This window comes from Tupaia chinensis, unplaced genomic scaffold (assembly GCF_000334495.1).
Source record: "Tupaia chinensis unplaced genomic scaffold, TupChi_1.0 Scaffold000318_1, whole genome shotgun sequence".
Taxonomy (NCBI): domain Eukaryota; kingdom Metazoa; phylum Chordata; class Mammalia; order Scandentia; family Tupaiidae; genus Tupaia; species Tupaia belangeri.
This window is the reverse complement of record NW_006159811.1, coordinates 2,534,768-2,545,077: the sequence shown is the minus strand read 5'-3', so window position 1 is coordinate 2,545,077 and position 10,310 is coordinate 2,534,768. Positions and strand designations below refer to the sequence as shown.

At 37.4% G+C, this 10,310-nt stretch overlaps 1 non-coding gene and 1 pseudogene across 1 annotated transcript; both read right to left on the bottom strand.

Moving 5' to 3' along the window:
* Positions 1-795: 795 nt before the first annotated feature.
* LOC102472551 (dnaJ homolog subfamily A member 1 pseudogene) lies at positions 796-1,754 on the bottom strand (annotated as a pseudogene).
* A 2,793-nt stretch (positions 1,755-4,547) lies between these two features.
* LOC114008315 (small nucleolar RNA SNORA68) lies at positions 4,548-4,676 on the bottom strand. Its single transcript, XR_003549874.1, has one exon. It is a non-coding gene; the product is annotated as a small nucleolar RNA SNORA68 (small nucleolar RNA).
* Between the last annotated feature and the right edge of the window lie 5,634 nt (positions 4,677-10,310).

The window sequence follows — 10,310 nt, the reverse complement described above, 5'->3', positions numbered from 1 at the left end:
GTAAATATTTTTGTGTTATAAATGTAGGTCTATAAACATTTTCTGTAGAGTGCAATACTCTATTATATGGCTATTGCCATTTTAACTCCTCTCAGGTAGTACAATATTGGTTATTTGTTTCTTGCTGTTACTTTTGCTATTATACAAAAAAATGCTCCAAGGAAGCATTTTGCTGTTCTATTTTGTTTCTTGCTCTGACTTGCTGTTTCTTCCTATTTTGCTATTATACAAAATGCTACAATGAAGTTTATTATACAGTTCTGTGTATTCATTATTCAGTTGTTTCTTGTAGATATATTCCTTTAAAAAATCAAGCCTTTTACATTTGTTTTATGATTCCAGGCTTTTCTCTAGATGGCTTAATACACATTCCCTTCATTAATATCTACCAGCCCATTTCTTCATGGCCCATCCAATGTTATGGCTATCATGCTTTATTTTTTCTGAACTTTTTAATTTGCTGCTATAGATGAGGGTTAAAACAAAGATGGCAGCAAGTAGCGAGCATATTATGATTATAGTCCTTCACTCGTTCACTACTGCATATGAAATGCCAGCCATGAGTGTTATTCACTGGCCCTATTCAGAGGTTTGACACTGAACACCACCTCAGGGATGATGTTCATCCTCATATGCTTCTCCATTGTAATGGTGCCATCTTTCCTGATGTCAACTGAAGTCCACCAGTTCTACCTGGTCCATTTCATCAGTCTCTTCTACTTCCTTTCAGGTTGAAGCTTTTCCAGCAAAGAGAGTTTATCAGGAGACAGAAAGCCCTTCTCAGGGAAGTTTAGCTTAAATTAAATGACCCTTTTCATATGGTCTCATTGGCATGCCTTCATTTAACACACACTTGATATCTCCATGCTTGACAATCTGACCTGGATGAGAGGTGATGACTGTGGTTCAGTTGTCAAGAGTGGAACTTGACTTCTGGGAGTCACACAATGCTTCAATCAGCTGTATGTCCATATGCTTGAAACGGTCTTCTCCTCGAGTAAAAACAGTGCGACCTTTCTGATCTAGTACGATGATAATATCTTCTGGCTCCAGTCCTGGTTCTTGGTCTCCTTTATCATGGGATGTTATCTTCTGGCCATCTTTCATGCCTTTGTCAAGAAGAACTTCTAGAATCTTCTTCTTTTGAACTATCTTCCCTCCATTGCAACTCTCACATGCATCTTTAGGATTGATCCACTCCCCGTGGCCTTGGCACACCATTCATACAGATTGGATTTGCTAAATCATTCCAGGTCCTGTCTGATGAATTCTTATTTGCATTCCAGTACCTCGGCAATCGGGACAGCACTCTACTGCTCCTTTCTTACCACCTCGGCCTTCACATTTGTCATGAATCACATTCCTTTTCAGGGCCAATTTTCTTGTCGCACCATTATAAACATCTTCTAAGATTACTGACAGCGGATACACAATATTTTTACCTCTTCTTTCTCTCTGTATCCTCCAAAAAATGTATCAAAGATGTCCACTGGGGAACTAAAACCACCACCTTTCATTGCTCCACCCTCTTTAATTGCCTTCTCTCCTTTGTCATATAATTCCCTTTTCTTCGCATCAGAGAAAACTTCATAAGCTTGAGAAATCTGTTTAAACTTCTTGCCTTCATTTGGATTCTTACCAGAGTGGTACTTCAAGGCCAGTTTCCTGTAAGCCCTTTTCAGTTCTTCCTGGGTAGCATTGGATTTGCCCCTCAAAACATCATAGTAATCATAGTAAGTCATTTCTTACACCATTTTCTACAGCCAGTGAGTAGGCTGAGGCCAGTGTGAGCGAGAAGGTGCACATAGCTATGCGCAGCTCAGGCCATCGCTGCTCCTCAGCTTCTGACCAAGCATTCTGGAAAGTTCCTGGCTATTGCACTTTACACATTACTGCTTTAGCCAGAACTCTTTAAAATTTACTGTTACTGAGTCTGCCAGGGGACATGATGGTTAAGGCACTGGACTCCCGCATGGCTGACCACAGTTTGAGTCCTGAACCTACTGGCTTGCTTTCTCACTTTCCCTCTCTCTCTCTGTTTCTCTCTGGTCAAATTAAATAATAATAATAATAGTGGTAAATGATAATAGATCAAATTAAATAATTCTTTCAAAAAATGTGCCATTACTAACAATGATTAAATTTAGTTGATTAAATAATAATTACATAAATTAGAATTAACTAAAGGCTGATTTCTCTAATTGCTAGGAGGTTTAAATTTATTTGTAACATTAGAGATATTATATATCTCTAGTTCTTTTTTTTGTGAGAGTGGGCTGTTTATATCCTTTGCTCATTTTGTCACTAAGGAGTTTGTATTTTTATTATTTATTTCTAAGAATTCTTTAGGCTTTATTCATTATGAATATAAAATACTATCTGTTTTTCACGTTGCAGATGTTTTCCCGACACGGTCATCTGTCTTTCATTGATTATGGGTTTCATTTTATTGAGCATACACGTATATTTATATGTATGTGCTTTTCAGCGTGTATACAGAGAGAGAGACCAGGTGGAGACATAGATACAGCCTCTGATAGCCAAGACACAGACACGAATGGACATCAGTATTCATGACACCTCCTCCTTCCTACCACCTACAAGTAATTGTATAATTCTGAGTTTCCTCTATGTAACTCTCTTGTGGCCTTCTGGTATGCAATTTAGCACTTTCTAATTATATTTTAGAAATTTTTCTCCTTGTAATTTAGCACTTACCATAATGTATTACAGACATGTGCATTAACATGTTATCTCTTCTCTTGACTTTGAAATCCCTTGAGCCCTGCAAGGCACCCACCTAGGCTTCTGAAAGGGTATCTTAAAGAAACAGCCTCATGTCTCAGGCTTTCCTTGCAGACCTAAGGAAACCGTTCCCACAGAGGTTTTATCTCACATTTCTGATCGCAGTCACAGAGAGGAATCAATTTTCCCGACACTCCACCCAGTACGCTTGCTATCGTCATCCTTTGTTTCAAATAACACAACGCACCAAACAACCTTCAGTGTGAGACTGGCTTCAGGTGAGCGAAAGCACTTCCGACCTGCCAGGCCTCATCTGTGACAGAATCCTACCCGGCAGATGGGAGATATCAGACGCCTGATATAGAACACCCGAGAGGCTCTGTGTTTTCTTGTTTTATTTAGTCACCTTCAGATGCTCTGACAGCAGAGCAGCCACGCGTGAAGAACTGTCTACACGCTGTGGTTTAGTCTCATCTAAGCACCGAGAGTCCAATTTCTTATTACGACCACTAGAGGGAGTCCAGCCATTAGCCTGAAGGGACAAGACTGCTCATTGATTACATCCCAGCTTCTGTGCAGACCCAGTGAGCCTTGAGGTAACCAGAATATGACCCGCTACTACATAGAGGCAGCTCTCAGGCAGCCCTTTCTCCCAGAGGGCACAATTCCAGAAGAGGCTGGCGATCCTAGGGTTCTGTCTTTCTTTTTGCTGTGAACTAATTATCCATTTGAGAGAGTCTTCGGTAGAATTTTGAAGTTTCATTTAGACATGAATCTGAGATGAAATTGCTCTTGATCTTGTGCTTGATTAAATTTTTTTTAAGAAAATAAGATTCAGGAGTGTCTTTTATCACATGACTTTTCTGTCAGTTTTCACAGAGGACATAGCAAATTTAGCAATTGCCATCCTTTTCTATGCATTGAATACTTCTTAAATGTGCACAGTTTTATAACAAATCATCACATCCATTAAACTCAGAAATAGCTGACTGAGGACACAGATGCACACATTACTCTTTCTCTTCAAAAACAATGAAGACAAAGGAGGGGGGAGATTGATTATGTGGACATCGAAATGCAACTTTCAAATTCCACTTAACAGCCTCACAAGTGGTAATTAGTTCACAATAAAGAGAAAGACTCAACTCATGCAAACCCTTCAAATATAAGCACAAGTAAGTTGTGATGGAAAGAGAGAACAAGGGATAGCAATTACAAGCCTGAGCACACTCATCCCTTAAAATTCAAGATCAGTCTGCTTCACCTGTACAAAAAGGAATTGCCTTCACTTTACCAGGAAGCTCGCCATCAGTCAAATTTACCTAACCCTCATTTAGAATAGGGGGGAAAAAATCACCTTATAGATTTATGTTAATATCTCTAAATACCCCTCCCCCCCAAAAAAAAGAAAAACAACTCAAGTTTATTACAGATGTTACAGGACTTCCCTGTATCAACCTTAACATCATTTATTTGAGAATGACCAAGATGGTTTAAAAGACAGACTTGGAAAAATAACTCATCATTTAACCAGTTAGTAATAGAGCCCCATAAATGTAACCAGCAAAGCAAAGTAAGCTTGCAGGTTAAAATGAAGGTCTCTTGGTATATATTTAATGCTTCAAAAAAATATAGAGCCAGCCCATGGTATGTGGTTAAAGCAGCTGGATCCCACATGTGTTGTTCAAGACCCAGACCCAATGGCTTGAGAAACACAGCGGGCTTGTGTGCGTGCTTGCTTAAAATCTCAAAAGAAGGAAGAAATGGAAAAGAAATTTCAGCATGACTATGCCCCATGGGAAGGGGCAAGAACCTCCACATTCGTTTTAAGGGGCACAGCCACAGCCCCCTAAGCGGGATGAGATTCTTTAATTGTTTGCACTTCTGTTTAAACCACTGCTATAGGAAACAGTAATTCTTGGAAATGGGATACATCCATTTTTATAAATAAGATTGGTGCATATTTTAGGTCACACACAATTTAGGTGCAGAGGTTACACTAGCTATACAGAATGAATTGGGAAATATTCTATTTTTCTTTGTTCAGAAAGAGTTTGAGTACCACAAGATTTTTCTGAACCCAATTAAATTATCTGGTCTAATTACCTTGTGAATATCAGTAATTACTATTTTACTGTGATTGATTCAGATTTTTCACCTCTACATAATTTTTAGTGATTTACATACTCTTGGAAAATTTTCTTCCATTTTCTCATTTAAATTAATTCAGACCTATAGTTATCTCTTCTCCTTTTTTTAAAAAAAAAGCATTTATTTGATTTTACCTATAATTACTATTTTTCTTTTATTTGACCAGAACAAGAGAGAGAAAGAAAGGGAAAGTGAGAAAGCAAGCTGCCAGGTCTGAGACTTGAACTGCAGTCAACCATAAGGGAGTCCAGCGCCTCAACCACCGAGTCACCTTCCAGCCTCAGTTATTGCCTTTGTTATTCCTGTATCATTTACTTATCATTTCTGTTTTTCCTTCTTCGTTGGTCTTCTGTCATGATTTTTTTTAATCAGATTTTGTCTGTAGAGTTTAAATTTTATTTCTTTCATTATGTTTTGATTGATAAAATATTTTTCCTACTGTCATTAAATTTTCTTTCTTTCTTTTTTTAGCCTCCCAAGGTAAACATGGAATTCACTTATTTTCAATTCTTCCAGTGTTTTAATAAGTACATGTAAGAAGAATCATTTTCCTCTAAGTACTATTTGACAAAATTGCATGGGTTTTTTTAAATGTGCTGCTCATGTTCTTGCTCATTTCTACCATAAAATTGTATATTGTAAAGTCATCTTTAAAACCCAGAGTCACTAAAAAAAAACAAAACTAATTACCTACTGAATAGTTGCTTGGGGGCTATCCTATTATTGACTCCAGTTTTAGTGCATGTGTATTTTTTTTCCAATCTACTTTTGAGTACTATAAAGTGCTTCTGAACAACCTAAAGTCCTTTTATCCAAAATTTAACATAAACCTTCATTTTAATTTGGATAAAGTACGTTTAAGCAAAATGAATTTAAAGAAAATGGTTTTCTCTCACTAAATTTGTGTTTTGGAAATACACATGCTAACTAAAATATTATTATAATGACAACTGATGGAAAGTTAGGCTGGAGACAAAGAGAACAATTCTGCATAATTAGATAATCCAAGCAATAGATGATGTTAGCCTGAACAGTGATACTCATTGATATAGGAGCTGGCCATGAAGGAGTTACTTTTTTTTTTTTTTTTTTTCTGTAGGGCACATGGGCTTGCAGGAAAAAGAGAAAGAGAGAGGGAAAGTGAGAAAGCACTCCCAAGGAGGGCTGGCCACACTGCAGTCCCTTTTCCTACATTCTCCTCTAGGGATTCTGGGCGCACGCACACGCACACGCCGGCCATGTTTTCCAAGCCACAGAGTTTGGAACTCTAAACACAGAGTCAGCCACATGAGATCCTGCTGCCTTAGTCACCACACCACTGGCTGGCCCAGGAGTTATGTTTTGAACTGAGCTTGCAGCATAGAAAATGCAGATAGAGACACCTGAAAGTCTCTTGGCCTGAAGTTCAGCAGTCTTGCCCGGAGGTAAGAACTTTGGTGTTACACCTTTACAGGTGATGTTTAAAATAAAGTAGGAGGTAGAGTCATTTGTAAGGAGCAAAGGCCTAAAGGGATTGAGAAGAATGATACAGGTTTGATTGTTTAGAACAGTTGTAATGAATGGAGACTACACAGAAAGAATGAATGCCAATGTTCTGAATAGAGTGTTGAATTTTAAGTGTTGAGAAACCAACTGAACGCTGGAGTTTGGATTTGTGTTGGCAATAATTTTCAAAACCTGTGTTTTTTTTTTCTGTTCTACTTACCCCTCAAGGTGTAAAATTAGAGGACATGATTATATTGTTACAAGTCCAGGATTCTGCCATGTTGGTGTGGGGGAAAAAGTGTTAAATGTGTTAAATGATGAGAATGAGTTTAATTAAAGAATCACTAAGTTATAGAATAAAATGAAACCAGGAGAGGGCTGATAGATTTGTCATCCAATATGGTTAAAGAATAGAAATAGTAAAATTAAAGAATAGATAACTAGAAGATAGTTTTTTCTCTGAAATTCAAACTTAAAAGTCAGCCATACAACTGACACTCCATTTGGGTTTTGCCACAACCTAAACTGCACACCTGTGACATAATTGTCTTCTATCTCCCCCAAACCTACTCCTCTCCTTATTCCTTATATCAGAGAATTGGTTGCACCTGATATATCCAATGGTACTAGTCAGAAATCTACAGTTATTCCTGGATTTTCCCTACCTTTTTCTCCTACATCCAATCTTTGGATTCTGATAATGTTAATATAATACATCCAGATTTTTTTCATTTAACGTCATTCTTCAAAATCATCTGTTGCCTTGGTTACCACATGAGTCATGGAGGGAGGAAAGGGGAATTTAAAGCACCGTTTTTGAATTGCTTCCAACACTAACACACTCCTCTTCAATGGACCTGCCCTGTTTTTACAGTGTGTCTTTCTGTAGGTTAATTGACCTGTGTAGACTGTGGAGGTTGAGTTTAACAGCCCTTTGTTTCTCCTATAGAGAAGTCAGAAGAAGAGTGGGATTTGAGGAATCAAAGATGAGGAATTGTGTTTCAGACATGTTCAGACATATTTAGCAACAAGTATGAAAACTTCTAGCATGGAAGTTTAAAATATGAATGCCCAGAGTTTGACTAGAGAGTTAATAGTGGGCTCAGCCAGGTCATATGTCCTTCACATAAGGGACTGAAATGCAGGAAGTTTGGATCCCAGGATCAGCCTGAAAAGTATGCTAGTCTCAAAGAGATGCCCAAGATCCTGAAGTGCTGGAGGACTGGGGGATGGGAATTGCCATATGACAAGACCCTGTCAATAGTTCTTGATCTCTCATCTGCTTTCTCTCATACACATGGCACACAATCATTCATTTTAAAAGAGCAGTAGTGGAAGTAAACTTTACTGTGAGAGTAAATAAACAAAAGGTAAGTAAAATCTTGCAACTAGTAGAGGAAGTTTCAGTAGGGCAGTATGATCCAGCATTTAAACATATTAGAACTTACTCTTCTAAATGAGTTCCACCTTCCCTACCTAAAGTAATTTCCTTGAGAGGCTGCATACTTATTTAAAAATGTTGTTATGCCCCTCAATTTACAAGAAAGTACATTTTTTCTCATGATAGCAGCCTGTTATTTTGAACCAAAATGGCATTTCTTATCTTTCCTACTAGTCTGTTCTCAGACTTGGCGTATATGGGTTTCTGACTTGTTTCCATATATCCTTAGGTTATCTTTTTTTTTTTTTTTTTAAGAGAAATGTTATAGTAAAGGAAAAAACGCTACATTACCTGATTCTGTAGGTGACTTCTTTGAATAACCAATACTCTTTTGAACATTAAAAACAATCACGTTGGGGATGGCAAGTGGCGTCATGGCTAAAGGCGCTGGATTCCTACATGGCTGACCACAGTTCAAGTCCTGGATCTGGTGGCTTGCTTTCTCAAGATCTCTCTCTCTCTCTCCTCTCTCTCTCTCTCTCTCTCTCTTTCTCTCTTTTTCTCTCTCTCGCTCTCTCTCTCTCCCTCCAATCAAACTGGAAAATATTAATAATAAATAAGGTTAAATAATTCTTTAAAAAATTATAGAGAAAAAACAATCTTGTTTATTTCTGTATTTCTTATTCTGTGAATGCAAGCTATAACAGCAAAAGTAATAAACATGACCTATAGAAAAATAGCAGATAAATTTGGTAGCCCAGTCATGCTGGAGATGACCAGAATTATACCTGAGTTGGGAAAGATGCAGAAAAAGTTAACCAAGTGAAGTGCATTGGTGTCTGTGGCTTAGGTCTATTTTAGAGGAGGAAGGTATTATAGACTGTTGAGAAAAGAAAAACTACATGATGTAACTAGCAACTAAAGATTGTTACAACAGCTGCATAAAAGATCTGATATTTCTGGGCCAGCAAGCAGTGTGGTGGTTAAGGTGCTGGACACATTGCTGACCACAGTTTGAGTCCTCAACCTGGGAGCTTAAAAATCATGCTGGACACAGGATCTGTGGATTGTGTAATGATTACATCACTGGACTCCCATGTAGTAGACCCAGACCCGGTGACTTAAAACTCACATTGGGCACGTGTGTGTGTGTGTCCAAAATCCTGAGAGGAGAATGGAGGAGAAGGTTGATGTGCGGCCATGCCTCTTAGAGGGTAATTTCTCACTTTCTGCCTCTCTGTCTCTCTGGTGAGTGCATGTACCCTATAGCAAAAATCTCTCTCAAATATATCACACCAGGTGCATGTGCATGCATGTCTAAAATCCCAAGAGGAGAACGGAAGAGAAGGGATTGAGGTGTGGCTTAAGCCCCTGTAGGGTGATTTCTCAATTTTCCTCTCTATCTCTCTCCAGTGAGTGCTCATGCCCTAAGGCAAAAACTTAAAAAAAAAAAAAACTTGATATCTCTTATGTATTTTATCTGTTAACTCCTTATCAAATATATGGTTTGCAAATATAACTTCTCACATTCTGTAAGTTGTTTTTTCACTCTTTGTTCTGCAGAAGCTTTTCAATTCACTGTGGTCCCAGTTATGTCTTTTTACTTTTTGAGGCTTACACTTTTGGTCTCATAGCCAAGAAATCATTCTCAAGACCAAATTAATTAAGTTTTCCCTGATATAGGAGTATTATGGTTTCACATCTTACATCTAAGTCTTCAATCAATATTTTATTTTCAGTTAATTTTTGTCTTTGGAGTAAGATAACAGCTTAATTTCATTATTTTGCATGTGGATTTCCAATTTTCCCAACACCATTTGTGCAAGACTATCTTTCTCCATTGTCAGATCTTGTCATCTTGTCAAGTATCTGTTGATTTTTTAAGCATGGGTTTAATTCTGGGTTTTCTATTCTATTCCATTGGTCAATATGTCTGTTTTTATGTCAATGCAATTCTATTTTAACTATTGTAGTTCTGTAATATATTTTGAAATTAGTAAGTAGGACTTCTCCAGCTTTATTCTTTTTCAAGATCACTTTGTCTATTTGAGGCCTTTTGTAATTTTGTATGAAATTCATAAAAATTCTAATTTTTTTCTATTTCTGAACTTAAAAAAAAAAAACGTGCCATTGGAATTTTCATAGGGACAGCAGTGAATCCATAGATCACTTTGGGTAGTATGGATATGTACAGTTTAACAATTTTAGGTCTTTCAGTCTATGAACATGGGATATCTTTCTACTCATTTGTGTTTTTCATTTATCAGTGGATTGTACTTTCCAGTGTACAAATCTCTCACCTCCTTAGTTAAAATTATTTCTAAATATTTTATTTTTTTAAGTTTTATTTATTTCTTTTATGAGAAATTGAGGCATGGACAGAGAAAGACAAGCACCCTCAACAGAGGCTCATGCCACAATCCTAGACATCTACAGGTCAACCAGGAAACCAAACCCATGATCTATGGCATCATTTGAACAGTGCATTATCAATGAGCCACCAAATTGAACTTATTATCTTCTTTTTCTTTCTTTCTCTTTTTCTTTC